The sequence below is a fragment of the Jaculus jaculus genome, chromosome 3 (genome assembly GCF_020740685.1).
Source record: "Jaculus jaculus isolate mJacJac1 chromosome 3, mJacJac1.mat.Y.cur, whole genome shotgun sequence".
Lineage (NCBI taxonomy): Eukaryota > Metazoa > Chordata > Mammalia > Rodentia > Dipodidae > Jaculus > Jaculus jaculus.
The window spans coordinates 159,791,858-159,817,699 of NC_059104.1; the positions used below are offsets into that span (position 1 = coordinate 159,791,858).

The 25,842-nt window shown below is 39.5% G+C and overlaps 1 protein-coding gene across 21 annotated transcripts in view; it reads left to right on the plus strand.

Moving 5' to 3' along the window:
* Dlg2 (discs large MAGUK scaffold protein 2) overlaps window positions 1–25,842 on the plus strand; it is a 1,944,997-nt gene that overhangs the window by 1,727,884 nt on the left and 191,271 nt on the right. The window contains exon 1 of one of the 21 annotated variants that reach the window (XM_045145589.1): window positions 12,581–12,845. The exons of the other annotated variants lie outside the window; for them this stretch is intronic. The gene's annotated coding sequence lies outside the window, so the exon portion shown is untranslated. Of the gene's footprint in view, window positions 1–12,580; window positions 12,846–25,842 lie in introns of those variants that run through there. 21 annotated transcript variants of the gene reach the window in all.

Consider the following 25,842-nt stretch of genomic DNA (forward strand, 5'->3'; position numbering starts at 1 on the left):
CAGTGAGTAGACATACTTGCTATCTGGAAGTTCATATTTCTACCTGCAATGATCTGATATTCCGAATCTGTGTATCTGAGTCAGTGAGTGGCTTATGACTCATATTCAGGAAGCTAGTCTGTGGGGCCTAGAACAATGGCCTTTGTTCATCTTTTTTCTTATCTGTTTTATTGTCCTTTTGGCCACTTAATATGCCTGAACACAAAATGCCTTGTAAGACTTTTTACATCCACAACAATGGCTACTTCGCTTTGTGCATCTGTAAATCTGCTGGACTCTGTAGAAGATCTGTTTACCTGGAGAATATATGATGTTGGTTTGAAGTCATGGAAGGCTATGAAGGCTATGGTAGTCAGAGATGTGAACCCTTCAGCATCTCCCAGTTCCCAGGTAAATTGCTCAGTTCTGCTATTTTCCACCCCTGTGACCTTGGCAATCCTACTTTGTCCTTATCTCTTACTGGGGCTCATTATTATAAGACTTATGTAATAAGCTTGTCAAAAACTTAACAAGCTCAGTAAAAGGACTTCACAGTAAATATTCAAGAGTTGCTGGAACTTTTATAAGACCTCAATGCACTTTTACTCTACATGATCACCAGTCCTCACAGAATCCTCCTGTGAGGAAAGGTTGTTAGGTCAATTTGACAAAGTTAAATAAGGAAATGGGCTCATAGACCTGTGATGCCCAACCCAACAATTTGTCCCTCTCCTTTCTGTTACCTTTTGGTTTTGGCTGCATATCCTCTGTTCACCTTCTCTAAAGGATGACTCAGAGCTCTTCCTTTTGACAGCAAATCTTCTGAATGAGATAAAATAGCAATCAGATATTTTGGCATAATTCACTGGGAGAGCTAATGGTTTTTCTGCAATCCACATTTACAGAATGAAGGATGCTCCTTTAGAATGCGCTTGGCAAGGACTATGCCTAATCTGATTGGCTCACGTCTTTGACTTGTATTGTTTTCCCTTTCAGCAAAGGGGAAAAGGTCAGGGTGCAGCGTTTTCCACGGAGAGCAGGGGGTAAGCACCAGTCTGAGTTTTCATTTCAAACTGCTGTACTTTGACCCTTCCTGCAGGGGCTTGAGAGCAAAACAAAGAGAAAGCATCCCCAAGATGGCACAACTAATTTGAAGCATCATACTCTCTTGAAAATTTCCAACTTCTCTGCCACACCTAAAATTATAGCCAACAAGCCAGGCATGGTGGTACATTCCTTTAATCACAGCACTCAAGAAAGCAAGAGAATCTCTGTAAGTTCAAGGCAAACCCGGGCTACAGCGAGTTCTAAGACAGCGTAGGCTAGAGTGGGACTCTACCTCAGAAAAGAATTATGATCAATTAGCCAGACACCCTGTGCACTGTGCACTCAAGATAGCCAATCCAGCATGGTCAGCCTCTTCAAATAGTTTCAGGTATGACAAGGGCAGACATTTCCCCTCAATTTGGAAAACATAAAACTAACGATAAACTGGGTGTGGTGGTGCACGCCTTTAATCCCAGCGCTTGGGAGGCAGAGGTAGGAGGATCGCCGTGAGTTCGAGGCCACCCTGAGACTACATTGTGAATTCCAGGCCAGCCTGAGCCAGAATGAGACCCTACCTCATAATAAAATAAAAAACCCTAATGATCTAATGATAATGTATTCAATCCAAAAGTTAAGCCTGGAAATGCAGTAAAGTTTTGAATAGAAGAGAAATTTAATTTTCTTATAAAGTCTAAAACCTAAAACTGGTCTCTTGCCTAGCAGGTGTTCTCGTCTTGTCAGTGGCTCAGGAACTTCTGCTTTTTCTACCCTGTATTCCATTATCTTCAGGACTTGACTCCCAAGGTCAAAGGGTTCATTTTCCTGAAGCCAGTAGGATGCCTGTGCAGGGAATGTTTTCGTGAGTCAGAACTACTGCATGGACCAGATCTCACACACTTTTCCTTGGCCGGAACTCAGACACATGTCCACACCTACCTGCTAGGGTGGAGTCTAACTTATCCTCTGAAAGGAAAGTGAATCAGTGTGGAGAAACAGCTAGTCTCAGCTTCAAAACGTCGTGATAGACAGCAACACTTACAAAGCTCTTCGTATAAGCCACTGTGCTAAGTACTTCACTTAATTGTCTAATATGCATGCTATATAATTTACTCATTTAAGGCACATGATTCAGTAATTTTAATATATTTAGAATTAGCATGTGCAGTGATGGCCACAATTCATTTGAGCATTATCAACATCCCCTAAATAAACACCATACCTATCAGTAATTCCTCATTTGCTCCTAGCCCTCATCCTGAGCCTTATGTAACCACCAACCTAGTTTCTATCCGTCTGGATCTCCTTCTCTAAACATTTAATATGAACAGAACATCTCCGTTCTCTTACATAACCCACAAGTATGTTATTCACATTTTATAAATTAATTTACAGAAGAGTGAGTTGCTTAAATGACTTGCTTCTAAGTTTAAATCTTGACTATCGTAGAAACTCCTAATATTATGTTGCATCTGTAAAATGGGAATACTACATCCCTGTTTCCCGGGAGTATTTAAGAAGATAAGCATGTGCGAAAGCTGATCTTGCAGTTTTACATAATTGATGCTCTGCCAGTGTCACTTGTGCCTGCTTACAGACAAAGTTCTAGCCGTAACTGGGCTAGAAACTATGTTCAGTATAGGGTCCAAGAAGACATTATTGTAACTCACAGCTTATAGTCACCAAAGGACAACCCGAGAGTGGCTGAAGCTCCAGGAGGCTCTGATACAGTGAGAATTAGAAGAAAGGGATGCATTCTTCAGGTTCAAGAAGCATAGGAAGAGAAGCCTCTCCTATCAGCTTCTAATCTCAGTTGGGCAGAGCTGCTTGTTACAGGCACCTGGAAGGGACCCGCTGAGCCAGCGTCACTTTGAAGCTTCTCTGGAAAGATGATAAGCTAGTTGAGTTTCTGTAGGCAAAGAGCCAGTAATGAGGTTTCCAGAATTCAATCACATGTCCTTTTCATCACTTTCTGCTTGGCTAGACACGGCAGAACCTCACACACAAGCCAGACGCGTATTTGAGAGACCTGAGGAGTAGAATGAAAGGTATTGTGAAGGATTGAATTGTGCTACTGTTCCATTGAACTGTTCCCTACCCTACGTTGGCCCTAACCATAATTATATTAAAATTGTGGCATCACAGCAGAAGAGCCAGTGGGGAAGCTGTATTTAGAGTGACTGGCTAAGCAATATAGCCAGAAGCAGGCATAAGAGAAAAAGTCTGAGCCCTGGACATGATCAGAACCATATACCAACATTAATTCATTTTGTTTTTTCCTACAAACTTCTGGGCAGGCCATTTTCTAAGTATGTGAACAAGTGACCTAACCCCTGTGATACTCTAGTTCCAACAAGAATGACCAGGACTCTGCCTTATTACCATGCAAGTTGTAGCTTGCATATCTCTATGGTACTCTATTCATACACACAAGCCAGCAAACTTATTCTTTTAAAGGACCAGATACTAAGTGGTTTAGATTTTATATATCATATGATCCCTATTGAAATAATTGACTCTAATCCAAATGTGGTGTGCACACCTTTAATGCTGCACTCGGGAGGTAGAGATAGGAGGATCACCATTAGTTTGAGGCATTCTTGGCTATAGGTTTTAGTGCCAGGTCAGCCTAAGCTAGAGTGAGACCCTGCCTCAAAAACCAAAAACAAACAAAAGTTTAAAATAGTTAACTATCGTTGTGATTTAAAAGCAGCCACAGACAATATATTAATCAATGGGCATATGTTCCCAGAAAAAGTTTGAGCACTGAGATTAGATTTTTATGTGATTTTCATGTGCTGCCATGCATTATTATTTTTTTTATTTTTCTTTTCCATCTAACCAACTAAAAATGTGAAAACTAGTTGTATCTCATGGGTGGTACCAAAACAGACAGTAGATCTGTCTGGCAAAGGTCCACAAACCATGGTTTGCAATGCATAGACTAGAATAATGTTTGATGCCCCCTGCAGGGACACAATATTATTCATACCTGATTATTGTAAAGACCAAATAAGAGAGTGCGTATGAAATGATTAGCATAATGCCTGTCTCTTGTAATTACTCTGCAGTTGGCTATCATTACTATTATCCCTTAAAAAATAGATTATCTGTTTACCACTTATGTTTAAAATGGGAGCACTTTATACTTTGGTTGTTTATTAATTTTTTGTACCTATGTGTATATGCCCATTCTATGTGGACGGTCATACGTGTGTGGATGTTCATGCACGTGTGTGTGTGTGCACACCTGTGAAGGCTACAGGTCAATATTAGCTGTCGTCCTTAGTTATTCCTTTACCTTATTATTTGAGACAGTGTCTCTAGCTAAACCTAGAGCTCACCAAGTAAGCTAGAGCCAGTCAGTGAGTCCCAGGGTTTCATTCCTTGTTCCTGCATTACCAGCCCTGGGAGCATGAACCATGACACTCGGCATTTTACATAAATTCTGAGGAACCAAGCTCAGGTCTTCATGTTTGCACTGCAAGCACTTTATCTCAGAGCCATCTCCCCAGCCATTATTAATCTTTTATTACAATGAAAGTGTATATTACAATTTGAAAAGTAACTAGCATGGACAGGTAGGGGAAACATTAGTAAGCTGCCTACCTCACTGTTCCTCTTTAATTCCTAGATATTTCTGTAGTACTGTGTGCTTTTTGAATTGGTGAAATTGGGTCTTTTTTGTCCAGGATCTCTGTGTTCTAGAAAGTGGCTATGTGTACCCCAGGGGTATGCAAGATCTTCTCTCTTGATTATTTATATTAAAATTTAAAATTAATATATATTTATAAGACCCACATTGTGCCACAGTGATGTGCCGTGCAATCAATAATCTATAAATGTACAAATATTCAACTAATTGGGATAGGTTCGCAGAATGACTTACATGATGATATTGTCAAAGTTTTGAGTCCACCCTTCTAAGAATAAACAAACAAATATATCCTAGAAAGAAATAGCAGTTGGCCTGAGTGATATAGGCTCTTATTCACAATGACACAAGTGTTATTAGGATATGAATTGACATTTACTCTGGTGTCTATTTAGGGAGACAGGAACCAAGAAATTTAATATTTTAAATTTCATAAGGATACAGCAGCCAAATAAGATTGATACTATTATGCTCATTTTATAGCTGAGGAACCAAGAATCAATTTCAGAGATGTTAAGCACCTTGCAAAGGTCGCTGGAATGAATCAGGACAGTCTAACTATAAAGCATGACATTTTCTTCTTCAACTTTCTTTGCACTGAAAAAGCTCAGGAAAAAGGACTTATTCTTCTGGTATTTGATAAACCTGAAGTTAAGCTTTTTGGTTTTTTTTTGCCCCCATCCTGTTTACCTAGATTTTTAAGTGCTAAACAGATAAAATTTTACTTCTCCAGAATTCCTTCATCAGCACCTCTTAATATGCTGCTTGTTCTCAACAGGGTGCACCCTGGTCACTCTCCCATAGGCTTAATCCATTTCATAGAGCTCTAACAGTATCTGAAGTTGGGTAATTTATAATAGAACAGATTTACTTCCTATAGTTCTGGAGTCTGAAAAATCCAGGATTAATTTACTGCATCTGGTGAGGGCATTCCTGCTGGGTCCTAACCTGTAATTGGTGCCACATGAGAGGAAGAGAGGACCTGAGTTTGCTTTGATAACAAAGCCACTCCTCCAGTGGACACAAATCCACGAACCCAGCTTCTTTAATCACTTCTTTTTTTTTATTTTCAAATTTTTTATTAACAACTTCCATGATTATAAAAAATATCCCATGATAATATCCTCCTTACCCCCACTTTCCCCTTTGAAACTCCATTTTCCATCATACTTCTTAATAAGCTACACCTCCCACCTCTGTTGACACAGACCATTGTTATCCATTAATGCACAGTGTGCATTTTATCACCTTTTTCACCCTCTAGGTTGTTTTAAATGCTATTCCCCTGGACACCTTAGACAAAGTCCTTGTAAAATGTTATGCAGCTACAAAGTTAGCTGTTAGCCCCCCCCTCCTTGTTATTGCCCCTGAACTGGAGTGCCTTAGGGCAGAGAATCTATGACTGTATTGTGTTTCTGGCAATTGATGTGATCATATAGTGTCTCTGACGAAGCAGGGAGGCTCTTCATAAATACTCATGTAAAGAAAGAAGGCTTTCTCTGCTGATATGGAATATGAGATAACTTAGGTAAAGAAATATGGTGATGTTGGTCTTAACAAAAGATCAAGGATAAAACAAATGAGTGGGGTTATCATAAAGTGAAAAAAATAAACTCCTGTTTAAAGACTTTTTCCTTCTATATTTTTGGATACTGAAAACCATTGAAATTTATACTAAGGATCAATCTCTCTCTCTCTCTCTCTCTCTCTCTCTCTATATATATATATATATATATATATACATATATATATACATATATATATATATATACATATACATACAATATGTATATATGTGTATATATGTATGTACATATAATATGTATATATACATATAATATATGTATCTATATAGCTCATATACTCATTTCTTTAAAATCACATGCATTTCATGAACGTCAATACATAACAATAGAATGCCACCAGTTTTATAAACTGTCCATGGAAAGCTCAGCAAGGAGTGAAGTTCATTGACATTCTCCAAAATGGCAAGTCCACCTTGAGGAGTTACTCAGTTGCAGTACATCTCCTTTAGTCCCAATGCAATTTTTTCTCTGAAGAGAATTAGCATCTACTAAAAGACTTTATGCTGTTCATGACACTTAGCACAAGCCCATAGGTCCAGAACCCCAAAGAGAACAGATCAAGTCAAAAGAAAGTCAAAAATTTTACTGAAAAATGGGAAATCTTCACTAATAAGGTGTGGCATGGGGAGTTAATGCTAAGGAACTATCTGAATTAATAAGTATTGCTAAATTCAGGTACACAAATTTGCTATATGTGGTTACACTAGATTAATTTAATGCTAATGAGAGATTATGACCATTAATATCACAATTGATTCAAGAGCAGGAGTCTTTCCAGTTGATTGGTAGCAAAGCTTTCCTTTTTTAACCCCCCCCCCACCAGCATGTCTATGTGTGAAGAGCATTCTTAACTTTATTTCATGAAGGGAACAGCATTAGAGCATCTGTTCCCAAAATTCTAGATAATTTTCTTTAGTTTACTGATTTTTTTCTTCTGCTCCTGCCATCTGTGAATGAGCCTTCTGGACAGGGATGATTTTTTTTTATTTTTCAAGGTAGGGTCTTGCTCTAGCCAAGGCTGACCTGGAATTCACTATGTAGTCTCAGGATGGCCTCAAACTCATGGCTATCCTCCTACCTCTGCCTCCTGAATGCCCGGATTAAAGGCGTGTGTCACCACACCTGGCTATTGATTTCTTTTATTAAAAAAGCTTACATATATAGACCCTCTTTCCCTGCCCCAACTCTGCTGAAGGTCTTCAGTGGGGTTTTTGGTATTCACTGTGGAGACCAAGATGCCTCAGTCAGTCACTTCAGGGATGGGGGAAACATGGTATCTCAGGCTATGCCCATGAACCCTGAGGCCCTTACAATCTTTCCATCTTGGCAAGCAAGATGAGGTCTAATATAGTGTTGCTTTCTCTGTAGACTCTGGGTCTCTGTTTTTATTCTATTGTATTCATTTATTTATTTGAGAAAGAGAGCACAAGCCAGGGCCTCTAGCTGCTGCAAACAAACTCCAGATGCATGCACCACCATGTTCATCTGGCTTACATAAGTACTAGGGAATCAAACCTGGGTCCTTGGGCTTTGCACACAAGTGCCTTAACTGTTAAGCCACCTCTCCAGCCTGAGAAGAAAATATTTGAACCAAAATAATCCTACCTCCCATGAAAGAACAATTCCTAGGTGAAATGGAAGCTACCATAGGAAGAGGAACAGGGTTGGGTCTGATTTTGGCTTCCATGTAGACAAGGGGTTGTAGCAAGGTGGTGGAAACAAACCAGGCAGGAAATGGAAAATATCTCAATAGGAGATGGAAGCACTATAAATAAGAGAGGTAAAGTTGGATACAGAGAAAAAAAATCAAGATAGACATTTAAGACAGCAATGATTTGATGACAAAGTATAAGAAGAGTCAGGACTGTCTGAGGTTTGGGCCAAGCACAGCTAGGGAAATGTAGCAGTTACCTTCTCCTTGCTAGGACAAAATAACTGACTAGAAGCAGCTTATAGAAGGAAAGGAAGCAGCTCAGCTTATGGTTCCACAGAGTCCATCATGGCTGGAAAAGCATGGCATGAACCAGAAGCTAGCATCACATCATCATATCAGCAGGGAGGAAGAAGAGAGGCCAGGCTTTGCCCCAGTGACACAGTTCCTCCAATAAGGTTCCATCTCCTAAAGATTCCACAACCTGCCAAACAGACAGAAGCCAAGTGTTCAAGTACACTAGCCTGTGGGAGACGTTTTACATTCAAATGACCACAGTAATGATGCTGTCATTTATTTAAAGGGTAATACTTGGAGTAAACTTAAAGGGAGCAAAGCAAGAGTCTGGTTTTGGACATTTTAGATGTGAGAAGCCCATTATTCAACAGTCAAGTGGAGATGCTTATATATGGGCTGTAGCTAGTTATGAGAACATCAATACCTTGTTATCTGCTGCCTCTGTTTTGGGGGGGGGGGTTCTTCTTGTTTTCTGAGTCAGGGTCTCACTTGGGCCCAGGCTGACCTAGAACATACACTGTAAGCCAGGCAGACCACAAACTCAGCACAGTCCTACTATCTCAAATTCCTGACTCCTGGAATTACAGGTGTGTGCCACCAAGCCTGACAGGCCACCACTTCTTATAAACTATGGGCAAAATAGAATAGTCTTAAACTTCAATTATCCTGAATGCTATCTGTTATCACATCATCTAATATTTCTAGTCATAGAGTTCTTATCTATAATGTAGAAAAAGTAAAGCTTATTTCTAAAGGCTGTTGTGAGGGTTTAAATGAGAAATGTAAGATTCAGCATACCACTAGTCCATATTAAATGCCAGTAAATATTAATGCTGTCACTAATGCTGTGTAAGCCAAATATTGGTATAATTACAAAGTTCCCTGTAATTCATTATGTGTGAGAAGTAATTGGTGGCATGAGGTGGTAATCATGACTGAATTTATGTAAAGTTATGATTACTAATGGCAGAAGCAGAAATATGTTATATAGAAGTTTGAAGTGCTCATCTGTACTAATTTTTCATGCAGTGTGACATAATGGTGGTGTATCCAGGTGACAGGAGAAAATGGAAAGGAAAGAAATGGCTGATGGATGGGAGCAGGAGCTATATGGAATGTGGAGGAGCTGGAAATAATGAATGGAAAGAATAGAGCGGCCAAGCTACTTCAGGTCATATGTGGACAACCCACATGTGCATGTGGAGGGAGTAACTACTGGTCCTGAAATCATAGTTATCATGTGCTGTTTGCTACATGTGGTGTTTAGACCTGGCTCTGCTTACCATTTTAGAAGTTTATCTCTCACCCACATCCACAATTATATTGCTTATGTTTACTCCTAAATGCCTGGAATTAAGTATGGTCATGAAAGCAGGGATATTATAATATATTTTAGACTTCCAGTAAGATAATTAAGGAAAAAATACAGAGGAGGTAGTCTGTATGTGATCAGATTAAGTTGGCTGCAAAGTCATTCTTTGGAAACAGAAAGCTAAGAAAGTCTCTCATGTATAAACTTGCATATGCTACAACATGAGAACATCACCTTATTTCTCTTAGGATTTGGCACTGATGGCTCTCCAGGAATGCTGACTGAGTACCTTAAAGCAGTGTCTTTTTTTTTTTTTTTTTTTTTTGCTTTTTATTTCTCTTCGTTTTCATTTGAGACAGGGTCTTGCTATCGAGCCGAGGTTGGCTTTGAACTTGCCATCTTCCTGCCTGCACCTTCCAAGTGCAGAGATAATAAGTGCATAACTCCATGCTCAGATGAAAACAGAAGTTTCTTTTTTGTTGTTGTTTTGAGATAAGAGCTCCAGTTGCCCAGAATAATAATTATGTACCACTTTGCCTGGCTAAAGATAGCATTTCTTTTCTGTTGTTTTTGCCTTTGTGATAAGGTGTCATATAGCCAGGAAGGCCTTGTACTTGTTAAGTATCCAAGAAAACCTCAAACTTCTGATCATCCTGCCATGACTGCCCAGGTGTTGGGATGACAGGCATGTGTCACCACACCCAGTGTATGTGGGGCTTGGAAACTGAACTTAGGGCTTTGTGCATGCTAGGCAAATGCTCTACCAACTGAGCTACTGTCCAGTCCCAGCAATTTTTTTAAAATAGAGAATCTTAGTTTACTTATACATTACAAATGGCTCAATAATAGGTTGTACTCACTTGAGGAGTTGACAATAGAACCTTTGAGGGAGAGGTGACCATCTCTCCTTTCTTGGCACACCATCAGTTATTGTCAGGAAATAATGCTTCCATGCCAAAGTTTATTGGTTCTAATGGGTTTTATGGTAGGTGCTTATTTGGAAAGGGCAAAAGAAGCCAAGCCAGTCTCAGAGTGGACAGTAAACATGCTGTGCATGTGCTTTCCCAGGCTGGTGGGTTTGTGGGGAGTGACGAAGGACCCGGTGAGCTGATTGATTATTCCAGAGCAGAGTAGAAACTCCATGGGTCCCTGCTGATGTTCTGTAGCATAAATGACAGATAGCTGTAGATTTTTTTCCTCATTCATTTCATAGCAGCCTAGAAGACTCCTTGGCAAAGAGAATATGACATTTTAAAAGACAGTTGAAGGAAAAAGTGAAGCAGAAATTCAATTTCCTAAGAGGTGTGGTAGGGAAAATAAACACCAGCATGTGTAAACATGTTAAAAACTAGAATTATTTTTTTTTGATGCTCTATTTAATATCCTGAGATAGGTGCTAAGGCACCAATCTTATAGGGGGAAATAAAAGCTAATTTATCGTTAATTACTGACAAAGCTGGGGATTTAAAAAATCTGTTTCATTTCTAAACCTGCTTACTATCTTCCTGTCATTTCTACTAAAGAATATAGTAAATCAATATACTCATTGCTGACCTGCTTTGAACAGCAGTGGAAAAGTATGCTGAAGGGCATGGCTTTCAACTAGTTTGCCATGGGCTTGATTTTACCTCTGCTGCCTAGAGGTTGTGTGATCCTGTCTAGCTTAGTTATCCTGTCTGAATAGCATTATTTTTTAATCTTCAGTATGTTTTGCATGATAGAACCTACTTCAAAGGAACATTTTAAAGATTGAGTCAATACTTGCTAAGCACTTAGAATATTGTCTGGCACATAAATAAATACTCAATAGACAGTAGCCACTATAATCCAAAATGTGTTCTCTATTATTGATATTTGATAAACATCACACAGGAAGCAGAAGGCTCAGACATCACTCTTGCATGAAGTCTACCTGTTAGTGAAAATATATATATATAAATTTATTTATTTGCAAGGAGAGAGCAAGAGACAGACAGACAGAATGGGCACACCAGGTCCTCTAGCAATGCAAATGGACTCCCAGATATATGTGCCACTGTGTGCATCTGGCTTTACGTGAGTAGTGGGGAATCAAACCCAGGTTGTTAGGCTTCTCAGACAAGCACCTTTTATGACTGAGCCAGTTCGCAAGCCCCTCCCTGTTAGTGATTTTTTAAAAAATATATTTTATTTATTTATTTGAGAGAAAGAGGCAGAAAAAAGAGAGAGAGAGAGAATGGGCTCACTAAGGCCCCAGCCACTGCAAATGAACTCCAGATGCATGTGCCTCCTTGAGCATCTGGCTTACGTGGGTCCTGGAAAAGCAAACCCAGATCCTTTGACTTTGCAGGCAAATGCCTTAACCACTAAGCCATCTCTCCAGCCCTAACTTTTTTTTTTAAATCAATGATACCATTCCTCAGTTCCATATGTCTTATCATTTCCAAGGTCTCCATTCTCTGGAGGCAACATAAGAAGATAGAAAGATTCTATCCTATTATGATCTAGGCTTAGGTTCGAGTTTAAATCACCCTTAGCCATTATGAATTATGTGACCCAGCCAAGTCACTTCACCTTTCTTGCTGTGCGTCTCTTACTGGTACAGTGAGCACTCTTGGACTCCCTCATCTCTAGTGTTACTTGCCTCCACCAAGTTCAGTGAACACCAAGTCCTTCAGCCTCTCTGAGCTCTTGGCACTCATCTGTCCTGTTGCACTTCATATGTCTTTCCTAGTCACAGAGAGACTGGAGCAGAGAGGAAGTGTCTGGTGCACTGTGGCATGCTATGGAAATACAGGGATTCGTCTTTAGAGAGCTACTATGAGAAATAGCTCTGAATTATACAGCCCTCTCTCTGTGTACTAATGCCAGGGCTTTTCTCTACATTTTGCCTTTTTTTTTTTTTTTTTTTTTTTTTGCCTACTCCCCACTGACTCGGGTGGATCCACCTTAACAAGGTATAGGGGAACCCAAGTGGAGAATGAGAGTGCAGTATGGATGGTGGGAAAGCATCTTATTGGTTAACACTGGTACATCCCAAACACCAATTACTGTCGGCACTTCTGAGGCTGATATATTTCTCAGAATGAGTTACGGGCGGAAATATATGTACCCAGCCAGCGAGGATGCTGCCTGGTCACCCCTTGAGATGTAAAATATGAAAGCCTAGGAGGGGCTGTTTTATAATTCATCAGGTTCTGCTAGTGAGTTCTGCTGGAGTCTTAGTTATAAAGGCAAGTGTGAACCGGACGGCAGACGAGAGAACCGGGCACCAAGCAAAGGGACAAGCTGCTTTTGGTGCCTCCTGCCTCCTCCCTGCTTTGTTCCATAATTTTGTGCTCGGTAAGTTCCCCTGGCTTGGCAGCTAATCGCTGTTGTTGGATAAGATTGGCAAACCTATCGGTAGCGTGGTATATGCACTCGCTGTCAGAAGTGTGTGTCAGTGTTTGGGCTTCTGACAAATTCCACGATTTCCCTTTAATGAGCAAAACAGCTTAAAAGATGAAACAAACCCCGACCAATCAATTATTCACCTTGATCCTTGGAAGGCTTTCTTTGGTAGCTAAAGTTTCTCAGGTTTCATTCTGTCAGTTTCATTTGTTGCGTGAGCTTTGAAAAGAACAAGTCTCTTTGTCACAAAATTGTTTTCCTTAGCTGCCAAAACGAGGTATGTACAGGGTGGTTTGTCCGTCCCCACCCCCCTTAACTAACTCTCCCCAGCAAGCGATCGGTGAATCTTAAAACAGACTGTTTGCCTGGTAACCAGCTCCAAGGGAGCTGAACCTGGGCAAGGCAAGATTCAAATCGCAATCTTTTGTGTGAACAGAACCGAGGGGCTGTGAATAATTGGCATTGTGGAGATTATTGTAAAACTCAGTATGGTGGTCGTGGCTGCATTTTGCAGGGGTGAGATGAGAATGTGAGATTTGCATTTGGTGTGCCTGTTGATGATGAGGGAGAGAAAAGACTGTTGTTTTGGAAATAGCTGTACCATGTACCCACAGGACGGAGAGATGCAGAGGCATGACTTGTATCCATGTAACTTGTGGCTGTTGCGTTTCCTGTTTCCATTAACAACTACCTGAAGCTGCAGTTTGGTTCTCGGTGTGTGCTCTGGGTCCTGGCTGAAGGTCTTTGCTCCGCGCTTTTGGTCAGAGAGCTCAAGGGGATATCATTTCCTTGTCAGGAGAGAGACGCAGAGCTCTTCCTCTCCAGATTCCTTTCCTCCTGTCTGCTGTGTTGTTTTGCCTCTGTCCAAATCTCATGGAAACCAACAGCTTGACGTACTTTTTTTTTTCTTTTTTCAGAAACAGATTTAACTGTAGTGTCATATGGCGTATTATATATGGAGAGGAATAGCAAGGACATTTTCCCAAATGTTTCAAGTGTGTCTGGCTTGTTGACATTCGCTCTATTTCACCAGCAAAAAGCTTCTGTCTTCTGATCCCATAACTGTCCACATGCTAACTTGTACATTTTTTACATTAGCACACTTTATCATTAGATGTAAACAAGAATACCTTTTTTATCCTCAAAAAAAAAAAGAACAATTTGTTTTAGCATCTCTCTGAAATAGAAATGTGGACTTTTTTTTTCCTACCAGGAAACTTAGCCTCTTAGCCCACCCTTTTTCTTAATAAATAGCTTGGTCATTTGGACCATCATGCTGTAAACAAACTTATTTTTCCTTTCCTAGTATACTTTCAGATTGCCCCCTGAAAACTTAGAAAATTTGGAATGTGGGATATATTTTGTTCCAGGAACACATTTCTCGCCCATACTTTTTATTCCATAAATAGCTTTTCCATATTTTCCATTTCTCTGAATAAGTTTTGCTTAAAGAGTCGAGGAGTGATGCATTGGGGCTGGCACTCAGGCTGTGTAACCTGAGACTTGGTTTCTAATCTACAAACTGTGTCCCATGAGGTGTCTGTAAAATATCTCTGTTCAGCTCAAAGCCTTTGGGCTTCAGCAGTAATGACTAAGGTAGGAAATCCAGCAAATCATTGCAGATATAAATGAACATCTGCATTTAATGGTCCAGCCTGCCCATGACATTCTATAAAGCTGAGGACACACGGCTGAAGGTTCCGGAAAGTGTTAGTCTACCTTAGTGCCAACTGCAATATAGTTATAAAGCACCTTTGAGATGTATTATACTTTGAATTTTATTGTACCACATTTTAAAAAATTACATGCCAGAACCCAAAGTGTACTGTACAGTAGTATCTGGGCTTTGATTCAGTCTGGCTTTATGAACAAATGAGCCAATGTACCAATCTCAGTAAGCTGAATTTCTTCTCATCTGGTGGTGGTTTTTCCCTCTTCTCCACCCACAAAGGATGAGCTCTATTTCCAGAAACAAAAGAAAATTTAGCATGACTTATTCTCAATTAAGTTTAGAGCAAGAATAATACAAAGCAATTCTAAGAAGAGTCACATAGACAAATCATCTGTCTTAAAAGAAGGGATTGAGAGCCAAAGAAGCAAATGTCAAGTTTGCTTTTATGACACACATGAATTCCTTTGAAAAATGGGGAAGATGACAAAAGGCAGTGGGATGCACATGGCAAGAGCAAGGTTTGTGCCCTGCCAAATGCTGTGGCCTCTACCTCACTCTCCTTAACTGTAAAATGGGACAGGGGGAAGGAGCAGGGAACTCTGAAGAGGATTAAGCCAAGTGAATAATGTGTGAAACTCAAATGGCACAATGCTTAGCACAAAGGGATACCCAATAAATGGTAATTAATCATGATTATTATAAATTACATTTTATATAACATATTCTCACTATGACAAATGTTACTTTTGGAATAAATATGTACAGTAAACAGAAAGGTCAATTTTTTTCTAAGATTTATTTATAGCTAGATAATCTTTGTTTTTATTTTTGAAACTTAGTAAAGATAGTTATGACATATCAGTTTGCTTTTAAATAATTCCTAGGATGTCACCAAGGTCCTTATGTAATGATTCAAAAAATAAATTTCATTCAAGTAGGAAGCCTAAATATAAAATGACGCCAAATACCATATCACTGCTTTCTAAATTATATGCAAACAATTAGCCATAGCTCCAGCCCTAACATCATATTAAAGTAGTTCATTGAAGGACAAATATCATTTATGATGTCTCAGCTACTTTTCTGAATGCCTTATTCGCATTTTCTCACTTATCATCACAAACTTATCAGGTGGCTTCTTTTGTTTCTATTATGGAGTAAGGAAACGAGATCAGAGAGAAGGTTATCTGATATTACTAAACTGATCAGTTTATCATATGTCAGTGCTAGGATTTTAGACTCACACCTTTCTGATTCCAGAATCTACATCATAGTTCCTGTGGTGGATTATCAGTTGGATTGGTCAGGCTTTTCATGGCTCCATAGGATCTTAAGTCTGTAGCTTTGATTCCTCTTCTCACATACTTAATTCCTTTTAGAGTCTAGGATTTTCTTTTTTAAAACTAAAGCTAGGGAATTCATTTACTCTCATTTTTGGGTTTTGCCTACTAAGGTAATATTTCCCTAACTTATCTTTTCTGTCTTCACCAAAGTATAAAATTGATATAAAAGTCATAAAGCTTGCAAAGCTCACAAATCTATCAAACCCAAGGGAGGAGCAGAAAGTTGCCTTGAATCACATCCTTGGTTTGAGCTGAGCAGCCCGTATGCCCCTGACGTTAGAGGAATCTGTGAGCCAAGAGGATGGGCCTACTTCAAGATTCCTCTCTCTTCTGGGGCATATTCAGAGTAAATAGAACCCTAGGATTTCTTCTCATCGTGCTACTATACCCAATTTTGCTTTGACGGACAACTAAGACTTCTTTATTCATGGGGCTAGGGAGAAAGGACAGGGCACAGGGGCATCGTTGGTCACAACTTATACTGGCATGCTAGCATGTCCATCTGGAAGAAAGGCTTTTTGTGGTACAGGAAGGAACTATAGAACAGAAGGCTGGCCCTTGCGATGATTTCATTTGCGGTATTGTTCCAGGTCCCATAATTACTGGAGACAGCCCTGCCTTGATGTGTACAATGCTCACCTACATCTCAAAGCAGTTAGTCTAAAGGTTCTCTGCACTGGCTTCATGGGGCTTTTGTTTGGCTTTGCTTTGGACTTTTACCTTAAGTGAAAAGGAAATCACTTTAAAAAAGAACGTGATCAAAAAGCTATAAGGGTGTCAGACTAAAAGCTTTCTAAGTGCCATTTGGAATTGACAACAACTTGATCCAGCCAGGAGAGACATTGTCTTTCTTTACACAGGACAGATTTACTTTGGCAGGCAATTTGGGGGCCATCTGGATTAAAACTCTCTCCCATTTTTTTATGCCATTTGAAATCATGATGGCTTTGAGGCACCATTGCTGATTTCAGGGGTCCTTTTCTTATTTCTGGTTTTAAATTATGGTTATAACCTTTGGGGCTCTAAACTCCTAGAGGGCTGCCCAAAGGAACCCTCCTTTGCAAGGTGTGTAAAATCGAGAGGGAATCCATGGCTTTGTGCAGCTTCAAGTCATTATCACAGCTCCTTCTTCAGTGTTTCACTCTCCCTCTAGCTCCTTTTCCTCCATAGGGTTAGAAACAAAGACCCACCTGAGGGGAACTAAAAGCTAGGAGTTGTAGGCAGCAGATCTCTCTATAATTACTGAAACCTCTGTGTGTGTGTGTGTGTACCTGCACATGTTTAATGCCTTGAGAATTACACAGCTAATAGGAATGATTTTTTTTTTTTTTGCTTTTATTTTTACTGCTGTTACTCTTATTTTCACAAAGCAGTTTTTGAGATGGGAAAACATGATTTGTTGAGAAATATTGCCTTCTATCAAAGCTTGCAATTTTGTTTCTCCTTCACTAAAAAACTAGAATACTATTTCCCATCTCTCAAGGTTGTTGAAAATATAAAATGTCAAAACTTATGTCCACATATTAGTTGTTCTTCATTTGTTTGGAAGTTTTTGGCACAATGTACTTAGTACAGAGTGTACCTACATTGAATTGTTCACTTTTAAATTGGGCAAGGTGGCAAATGCCTTTAATCTCAGCACTAGGGGCACAGAGATGTAAGGATCACTGTGCGTTCAAGGCCACCCTGAGACTATATAGTGAATTCTAGGATTCAAGGTCAGCCTGGGCTAGTGGAAGATCCTACCTCAAAAAAAAAAAAAAAGAGGAAGAAGAAAATAAAGAAATGTTCACTTTTGAAAATAAAATGATAACTTTGAAAACCAAGGTATATGCCACATTTATTTTGCTTAGAGTAGATGATGGTGATAGGAATGATCCAAGGAAAAATAAAAAGTAAAGACAAAACTGACAATTCATTTACCTTCTGCATTGAAAACTCATCTTTTGGGCTGGAGAGATGGCTTAGCAGTTAAGCGCTTGCCTGTGAAGCCTAAGGACCCCAGTTCCAGGCTCTATTTCCCAAGACCCACATTAGCTAGATGCACAATAGGGCACATGCATCTGGAGTTCATTTGCAGTGGCTGGAGGCCCTGGCATGCCCATGCTTGTTCTATCTATCTGCCTCTTTCTCTCTCTGACTGGCACTCTCAAACAAATAAATAAAAATAAACAAAAAAATTTTTTAAATAAAATTCATCTTTTTTTGTGGTACTTCTTTTTTTCCCAGGTAGGCAGGTAGAGTCTTGCTCTATCCCAGGCTCATCCAGAATTCATTGTTTCCCTTTTTTTTTTCCCGAAGTAGGGTCTCACTCTAGCTCAGACTGACCTGGAATTCACTATGTAGTCTCAGGGTGGCCTCGAACTCACAGCAATCCTCCTACCTCTACCTCCCGAGTGCTGGGATTAAAGGTGTGCGCCACCACGCCCGGCTTGAAAGCTCAATAGTGAACATATTGAATGTTTGGGTCCCTGTTCACTTTTGCTTTCTCTGTGATGCTTTATGTGTCATTTTGTAACAGCATGTATTATCTATACATGGGAAGGGAGAGAAAACCAAAAATTCAATTAGTTTAGGAAATGACTAATGATATGCCAAGGATATCAACTGCAAGAAGAGGCAAGTCAAATCTCTATAAAATATGCAAAATATTTGGGGAAGAGCTTTTGCTCTGGTCTGAATAGTCTACATTAGCTTGTGGTACATAGTTGTTTTGTTGTCTTTTAATAATTACTATGGAGGTTTGATACTAAAACCTCCACAGCCTTCTTCATGTGTGATTTGTGATTACTTCTCATACTTGATCCCCAGGTGGCGGCGCTGTTTGAAGGAGGCATGCCACTGGGGGCAAGCCTTGAGGTGATAAGGCCCAGTTCCCTTGCCATACTCGGCTCCCTTTGTTTATTCTCTGCTGATGTTGAGACGTGACACTGTTCCTGCCTTGTTTTCCCCACCATGATGAAACTTCCCCTTGAAACTTGAATCTGGAAATAAACACTTTCTTCTATAACCTGCTTCTGGTCAGATATTTTGTCCCAGTAATATCTAAGTGCCAGGAGCTCTACTAGGTGACAAAATTGCAAAGCTAAAAAGCCTTAATCCTTAAAGAGTTTGTAATTCAAGAGAAATGGATATGTGACCATATGATTCTGAGTGTGATTCCTGCTCTGGCATAACAGGAACAGGTAATGTTTCTTTCTCTTACCAGTGACAAAAACAATGGCTTAAACTGACTTTCTCAAGTAAAGGGCATCTTGAATTCTAGCTTAAAAATACAGCAGCAAAGCCAATTTCAAGAGGCAAGATCCTATAGCTCGCCATGTTGTTGCTGGTCCTGTTCCATCGCAACACTGACTAATCGCCCTCCTGGCTCCAGATTTGTTCCAGGGATTCTGGGGCAGCTTGTACTCATAGTCACATCTAGCCAGAAAGAGACCCTGGCAATGGTCCCTGGAATTCAGCTTGAATGGACTAGCTTATGTCCACTCTGAACATGAGACCAAAACATTGGCCTCATTCTAAAACTTACATAGGATAAAGATAGCTTCCCTAGGACCCTAGTCTCTCAATGTAGTCTTGCAGCTGGTGCTGCTACTTAGGGATGGTGATGTCGAGGGAGGCTGGGAAACTGTCTACTAAGAATTTACAGCTCATGAAATATACTACACATAATGTACAAATGTCAGCTAGAGAAAGACACAGGATAATGTAATGGAGGCCAAAGATAGCATACGATAATGAATATCTTTAAATTTTCCAGGATAGGTACGGGTTTGCTAAGGAATAAGACAAAAGAAGATCTGGAGATGTAGCTCAGTGTTACCATATACAAGGCTCTAGGTTTGTTCCAAAGCACTGAAAGAGAGGGCAGGAGAAAAGTGCAAGAGAGACAGATGGAGGGAAAGACAGAGACTGACTTCAAGGCACAGAATAACATCTCTCTGCAATCACCACAATTAATCAGATAGTTGTTCCATTTCCATTGGCACTGTTACAAGAGTCACCAGCCAGCAGCCATCTGCCCTGTCATGTGATGAACACAAAACCTGAAGAATCCGTCTCACCAGAACCTGCTGTCGGATTGCGCCTATTGGGTTCTAAACAAAAACATGGTCAAAGGTGCTGTCTTTTCAATGTAAATACAGGCTCAGATTCAGTTCCATGTGAACCTTAAACTTATGTCCCTGGGGATTGGAAATAATGGTGCTTTCATTCTGAACCATACCATCATCATTTTCTCTCTCTTCTTTCTGATGAAACCTGCTGAAAGAAGGTTAATGACACACCCAGTGCTTCAAATTTATTTAGATTTTGAGATCGTGAAATTCATGACATTAAAAACGTTGTGAGACAAATGGGAGTGCTTGTGTGCAAATGTGCTAATCAGGTACGTGATGTGTACCACCATGGGAATAAGATCTTCCCCAAGCCACTCTTTGTTTAAATATATTTTATGCATTTATTTATTTGAGAGAGAGAAAGAGGCAGAGAGAGAGAGAATGGGCACACCATGGCATCTAGCCTCTGTAAACGAACTCCAGATGCGTGTGCCCCCTTGTGCTTCTGGTTTATGTGGGTCCTGGAGAATCAAACCAGGATTCTTTGGCTTTGCAGGCAAATGCCTTAACCTCTAAGCCATCTCCACAGCCCTCCCAAGCCATTCTTTTTACCAGAGAGCAGTACTCTAAAGGAAAAGTAGACTTTGATTTCTGACTCAGAGTTTATGTAATTTGTAAGTCCTTCAGTTTGGGGCAATACTTTTTTCTTCCCATTGAATAAATAATATGCTTTTGAAAAGTTCGTGTTAAATGAACTTGGTAACATCCCCCCCCCACCTCAAATTTCCAATTCCAAGTTGAATTGACTATATTTTGGATTGGTTTCCCAGTTTTGCCTCATAGAAGAGAAAGTCATAATACTATTATTTGAATTCTTTTTTATCTCTCTCTCTTTCTCTCTCTCTCTCTCTGTGTATGTGTGTGTGTCCATCCCCCAGGTTGTTTATTTTCTATAGGAAGTGTGTTCATGCTGTCCACAATTTGCTGGCTTCTGAATGCAATGATAAAATGTTCTTTTGCTCATATAGCTTGTCTCAGTGCTGTCAAGCCACCTACCTGATGCTTATGCTTCTAAATACTCATTTGTCTATCTAGATTCTTCCCCAAGAACACTCAGTAATGGCAATAAATAGAATTGAAGTACATATCTCTTGGCATTTGCTCTTAGTATAGGAAATCTGTTCAGAAAGCCTACAGCTAGGCACAGGTAGCTGGTCCCTGTCCAGCTGAGTCAGTCAGGAATCTAAAACTTAATTTAAAAAATATGCTGAAGTGAGAGAAGGATTTAGGGAACAAATGGAGAATGCTCTCCAGGACAGTAGCTTCTTCCTCTTCAATTAGCTTTTTAGTGAAAAGGAAAAGCTACTAAATATACTGGGAGGGTGCTAAATGATGTTCATTTCAAAGCATAATCAGTCACCTAGCATTAAAATGTCCATGATCCCACAGTTTTACTTCACTTACTCATACCAGATAAAAATCCTCTGCATTTTTTCTGAAGGTCTCTTCTACAAGTACAAAGAGCCACTTACATTGATTCTTGGCCGAAATTTCTACCTTACTGATAAGTGTTAAGTTTTTACAAATGGGGGATAGTTGATAAAGAGATATCAGAGACCAGGACTTATATTCCACTGAAATACAGAGATCTTGGGGCTTAAAATAGTCAAGTACTGGGGCTGGAGAAGTATCTCCGTGAATTACGTGCTTGCTGCACAAGCATAAGGTTCTGAGTTCAGATCCTCCAAACCCATGTAAAAGACACATGCCTATAATCCCAGTACAGAGAGACAAGAGAATCCCTAGGGCTGGCTGGCTAGATAGACTAGCTGAATCAAGGAGCTCTAGGTTCACTGTGAGATTCTATCTCAAACAATAAGGTAGAGAGCAATGGAGGAAGGTACCTGATGTCAACCTCTGGCCTCCACACACCTGTGTGCCCATATTACGTACCACACTGGACAAGCAAGCAATCTACTTACATACCATATACACACATACACATGTTAAAAGGGGGAAAATGAGAAGAAAGTTCCTTGGCAAATAGCTTCTACCTTGGGCCCTCTAAGTGCCCCTCTACCAGCACTCCTATGTCTTCCCCAGGATTTGCAAATATCTCCGTGGTTGAGCAATTTAAATGTTACCATGGGGCTCAGCTGGTTATTAAATATGGTGACATGAATTGTGCATAAATCCCTCATTTTAAAGAATTATGGTTATATTTGAGGAATAAAAGCATTCAGATATGGAAATAATATGTAATTAAGCGTTAAGATATTTAAAATAACCTTGTATGTTTGTTTTAAAGGATGAGAAAATAGATATTACTTGAGACAATCTGGAGAGGTTGACTCAGGATTGGAAGCTATTAGGGTAATGGGCAATGGAAGACTGTGCAATTATTATTCATTTGACAAATAACCACATTTTTAAGCTTATTGTTTGCCACTCTGTGCCAAGCACTTTGCATATAATACCACTTGCTTCCCATAACAGTGCAATAAATGCAAAGGAGAGAATGATGTGTGAACACTAATAGAAAGTGGTAGGACACTTAACATTACTCACTGTTCTTCACAATACATGACACACTATGTTAGGCACTGGCAGAGAGTGAATATTGACTAGTGAAAACAATAGGAAATATTGGCAACTCCTCCCGTTAGTTCAATGAAAGACAGGCAATATTTCCTATAATCAAGACAAAACGTATGACTGCAGCCAGGAGAGATGGCTCAGCAGTTACAGGCACTTGGTAGATGGGCACCCCAGCATCCACATAAAGCCAGATGCACAGAATGGCATGTGCATGGAGTTTGATTGCAGAGGCAGGAGGTGCTGATGTGCATAATTCTTTTTATCTTCTCTCTCTCTCTCTCTCTCTGCTTGAAAATAAATAATAATTTAAAATGTCTATTAAAAAGTCTGACTGGGTAATATGTCTATATTGCTGATTTCAACTGCCCAAATAGTGGTGTAGGTGTGATATGATATACCAGCTAAACTTACTGTAATTTAATTATGTAATTTTCAAATATTACTTTTGGCATGGCCATTATACTACATAGCATTTTGCACAAATAATAATAATAAGATAACCTACAGCCTGTAGACAGTCTCATTTATCTTTTAAAGAAAACTTAAAGAACAAGATTATTTATAGTGATTCTATAGCTAATTGAAACTAGATGACTCACATATTTGCATTTAATATTCATGGCATTCCATATGTGAGGTCATGTTTTTAATTAGGATAAGATGCCATTGTTTGAAATCTATTTCATTGTCATGGAGATAGGCAACTTATAAGAGAACATTTTATGTGTATTTAAAAGGACTTTTAATTACCATGGAATATTGTTTAATCATGGAAGTTGTTAATTATAAAAAATAAAAAAAATTTTAAAAAGGACTTTTACACTATGGTAACTTAAAACAAACTAATAAATTACAAGAGTAGATGATTTTGTTCTCACAACAAAAAGAAGTTAGTATGTGAAGTAATCATATATTAAATAGCTTGATTTAGCCTTTCTGCAGTACAATTTTGTCAGTTAAAAAATAACAATAAAAACAAGATGGAAAACTATGCTTACCTGAATCAACTTTTTAAATGTAATCCTCTAGAAGTCCTAAATGGACTTTCTTTTTAAAAACAATTTTGGGGTTGTTTTTTTGTTTTTCTAAGTATGTTCTTATTCTAGCCCAAGCTGACCTGGAACTTAACTCTGTAGTCTCAGGCTGGCCTCAAACTCACAGTAATGTTCCTACCTCAGTTTCTTAAGTGCTGGAATTAAAGTCATGTGCCACCATGTCCAGCTCTTTTTGTTTTAATTTTTTTAAAAAACTTATTTTATTATGTGTATATGTATATGCACATATGTGGAGGTGAGAGAACAACTTTTGAGTTTGTCCTATCCTCCATACCTCACTTGAGGCAGGGTTTCTCAGCCTGGATTCTCCCTCTGCTGTTCTTTGCTGCACTTCCCAGGAGCATGCACATGCACATGCAGGACCTTTTCCCATCTTCACCTCCTGTTTTGCTGCCAGAGTCAGCATATTGGGATTCCAGAAGTTTATCCCAGCTTCCAGCTTTTGATGGGAGGTCTGGGGATTGAGCTCCGGTGCACCAGTTGTGCAGTGAGTGCTTTATCCATCTCCCAAGCCCCCAAACAGACCTTCTGATAAGCTGCTTTGCTGTGGTCGCCTTTGATTCTGAGGAAGTTGGGTCTCAGGCTGGCCTCAAATCCATGGCAGTTCTTCTACTTCACTCTCCCAAGTGCTGGAATTAAAGGTGGAAGCCACCACGCCTGGCAGTGTTATGGTTTTATAAGCATTTTTTGTTGTTGTTCCTGTAAAGATACTTATTTTATGCTGATAGAAATTATACCTCTGGAAGTTGGGGAATTAAAGGACGCAAGGAAGTTCTGTTAGGTGGTTTAGCCCATGTTCCTGCTTTAGTTCCAAATGTGCAGAAGCACTCAGGACAAACAAAATCCAGCCTCATATTTATTTATTTATTTTTGTTTGTTTGCTTTGTTTTTCAAGGTAAGGTCTTTCTCTAGCCCAGGCTGACCTAGAATTTACTATGTAGGTTCAGGGTGGCCTGGAGCTCACACAATCCTCCTACCTCTGCCTCCAGAGTGCTGGGATTAAAGGCGTGCGCCACCACACCCAGCTAGCCTCATATTTATTGTTTTAGTGAAAAGATTTTTAGTGTGGCAGTATATATTATTGGAAAAGACAATTTACTTACATTTCCAAATCATTTGTAAACTTCTTAGCCTATATGTGTTAGCAGTAGGAAGGGATCCGTCTCTCCTTCAGAGTTCTTAGTTACTGCCACAGGACGTGAGTGAGATGAGTCCATAAAAGCATGCATAATATCCCCAAGAGATGCCTGTTTCTGTGAATGAATTCACTGTTATTATAAAGAGATTTCTTCATCTATGAAAGTGCAATCAACTTCTTTATATCTTAGAATGTCATGAATATGTATATACCTGTTTTCAAGCACTAATGGTTCTATTTCCTACTGTGGTGCAGATATAATTACTGATACAGAGTTGTAAATAAGATTATATATACAAAGATCCATTCCTGTGCTCAATAAGCATAGTCAAGACAGAACTCATTGGTGATTGTTGTTTTTATTATTATATATTCTACATGTTTTTCTATATGTTCAGAACCTTGCTTATGCTCATATGCTTATATCTTTGTGACCTTTTTTCCTACCTTCACCTTCTCCCATGAGCTTTATGGCCCCCAACTACAGTATCCAATGGCCCACAACTGCAGCATCCAATTTATCTGTGACAAGTAGCACAAAGCCAAAAACTGGTAAAAGACAGTGAGAGACAGTGAGTGCAGAAACATCTACAGAGTGTGGCAAGCTTACCAGAATGGAAAGGTTATTGAGCATCTGTTCACCCCCAACCTTTACTAGAACCCATTGAAATGTTTATGATTCCTCGTCTAACCTGGATAAGCTCGCTGGATTAGGTATTAGATAGGTGTGTTATTGTACCCACCAAACTGCACATCATTGCCCTGAGAAGAGAGAGAACAAAAAGCAACTTAGCTGTAAGGTTAAAAAAATTAGTCTAGACAGAGCTCTTTTGACCCTTTGGATCAGGTCTTGGTTTTTACCTCTCTTTCCCTATTAACACCATACATTTCCTTTCAGTTTGCTGTAATGATGAAGCTCCATATTTTCAAGTACATGTTTGTCCATTCATTGAGCTATGCAAAAAGTATTCATCCTACTTTGTATTTAGCACATTTGTGATGCAGGTAAATACACAATAGCTTCTGAGTTGTCTTGGTATTGATTTTTTAAATGTATTTTCAGGATCAGAAAGATTGTCCCTTTC